Genomic DNA, 2,856 nt, shown 5'->3' with positions numbered 1-2,856 from the left:
CGAGACGAGATGGGAGACAACTGGCATGCTGAGACGACTCGTGAATAAAAGTACCACAAGGAGGTTGTGATGAGGGCGTCGTAGATTTAGGTGGGGGAGAATGTCACGACCTACCCAACATAGGCCCACGGGCCTAGCTCACCAAGCCTATGGACTTAGGCCATTGGGCTAAGTAAGGTCCAAGTTCTAGAGTTTTCTACAAAGGTGTAGTAACAATAGATATTTTATTGTAGATATTTGTAGAAGATATTCACAGGAGATATTCTGGGAGAGATTTCTAGAGCTCCGCTAAGGAGGTGGGCAAAGGCACTCACCAAGGACCAACCGAGAGTGTTCAACCAAGCAAGTGAGTTCTCAAGCCTTGTACTCAAGAGTTGTCTAGTGCTATACAAGTTCATTCTTCTCAAACTCACTCTTGTGTTCACTTCTTCTCTTCCCTAGTCCCTTAAGGAGGGTGGTTAGGCTGACTTAGCGCTAGTGAAAGTGCTAATTTCCAGCATGGTTGCTTAGAAAGGTCTAAAGCACTGACAACGCGCTCTTGAATGGACCAAGTGTGTGCCTACACATGCCCCCAAGTGTTGACCACGTGTGCCCACGTGGACACAGTGAATGACCGCACAACATCCCAAGTGTTGACTACATGTGCACAATGAATAGCCCAAGTGTTGCCTAACTGTGCCCATGCATGCCCACAACTGTTGCCTAAGTGTGCACCCAAGTATGCCTATGTATGCTCTTGAATGCCCCAAGTGTTGAATAAGTGTGTCTACGTGTGCACCCAAGTGTAGCCCATGTGTCACCTAATTGTGCTCTTGAATGCTGTAAGGTTGCTGGCGTGGCTGCACATGCCGTGCCTCTGGCTGCCCTACCACTCGCAAGGTTGCGTGCGTTGTTGAGCCGTTGAGACAATAGTCTATAGAAGGATTCACCACCTTCTTGATGAGGTTTAGGGAAGGCCTCCAAGATGGTAGATCAGCCTTCAGAAGCAGAGCAAGTAGAAATGTTGATTGGAAACTTGTCTAAACCTTATTATGATGTTCTTTACTACCAACATTTGCAAAATTTTGATGCCTTGATAGCCACTAGTACACGTGTTGAAAATAGAATCCTAAAGGAAGCTCAGTACCAAGGATCCTCCTAAGATGCAGGGAAGAACACCAAAGTTGGATGGGGGAAAGGGTCCCGAAACTAACGTGGTAGGCATGGTCCAACAGTCGGTCTCACCTGTCACTCTTTCATAACCATTCGTGATATAAGCAGATGCCCTCGCTCAGAAGGCTTCTCATCCAAGGAGATAGTTTACTGATTTAGGAATTCCCATGACAGCAATGTATGAAAATCTAAAGAAGCAAGGATTGCTAAGGACAATGGCTCCAAGGGTAATCAGTAACCCTCCCCTAGCTTGGTATAGAGATCATGAATATTGTGCTTACCACACTCAGAAGGGGCACAACACTGAAAGATGCATAGGTCTCTAGTATGTAATCCAGGATTTGGTAGACAATGGGACCATTGAAGTCAAGATTAAACAATCTCCTAATGTTAATACCAATCTCCTCCCGGATCATGGAACCATAAACAAGTTGGCAACAATGAGTGACTGGAAAAATTGGGACCCTTGGTTCTATGATCCAACCTATTTTATTAGGGATGCTAAGAAATATCAAGAGGAGAGGCATGTTGAATGGAAAGAGAAGTTCTAGCTTGTGTAAATATTGTCCCTTCCTCCAAAATTAGTAGGGCACATCCGTGGTTTTGTCAAAAATGCTTGCCAAAAAGAGTACAACTCCTTCCTAAGGGCCATTCACATGTATCAGTTGGATAAGCACTTTTGTTACCCCATGTTCTATGATCATATGGACAACCTAGATGAAGAAGCAATAGAGAGTGATCCCACTCAACTCATTGTATCCTGAGCCCGGAAGAATCACATGAATGCCAATGCTTACCGGAAAGTCATGAGTCAAAGGGCCAGAGTCATGAGGACTCCCAAAAGGAAAGAATCATTAGAAGAAGAATCAGAATATCAGTCACCCTCCATTCATCCTTCCTCATGAACAGAAGAATCCACCATACTATACGTCCAACCTCCACCATATTACTAACCTCCACCATATTACGAACCTCCACCATCTCATAAACCTTCACCACATCATCAAGGAGAAGGAGTTTCCTCATCTTATCACCCCCAATCTTCAAACCCTACCTCTCACATCACATCACCTTCATATCACCCTGCCTCATATCCCTCATCATCCTCATACCAATCCCATTCTCAAGGGTCAGTGTATAATCCAAAAAAAATATGGATGGAAGGGTACAGTTGGAAGGATATGCTTGCACTTCCAAACTTCCCAATATGACCTCATCAACAGGATCAGTGAATGCTTTAGGAGAAGGTCAGGATGGTGATCCCGCTTCTCTAATTCAACCCACCATACCTTATGAGAACAACTCGGAGAACATTGAAGAAGTCACAAATGATTTCCTTAGAGCAGTAATGGCATTGGCAATAGGGGAACAAATCAAAGAACATACATCCTTCATCACCTCATCCTCCTCCTATGCCTCAACGACATAGTCCTCATTTTCCTCCTCGTCAACCTCCTCCTGGTCAGCCACCCACATTGTAGCCCTATCAGATTATATAGCTCCATCTTACGTAAGATACCCCAAGAGATCTATCTGATGGAGACCTCCCCACCTCACCCTCAAGGTCCACTTGGAAATACTCGAATACCTTGGTAAGGGACAAGGCATATGGGTAGTTGTCGTCAGATGGGTGACCTATATAGTACTCCATGGTTTTCATGATCACATATGGAAGGCATAGGCTGGAGGCATTCCCCATAGCCG

Source organism: Macadamia integrifolia, unplaced genomic scaffold, assembly GCF_013358625.1.
Source record: "Macadamia integrifolia cultivar HAES 741 unplaced genomic scaffold, SCU_Mint_v3 scaffold1256, whole genome shotgun sequence".
Classification (NCBI taxonomy): Eukaryota; Viridiplantae; Streptophyta; class Magnoliopsida; order Proteales; family Proteaceae; genus Macadamia; species Macadamia integrifolia.
The sequence above is the reverse complement of the archived record's forward strand: the minus strand, read 5'-3'. Positions refer to the sequence as shown.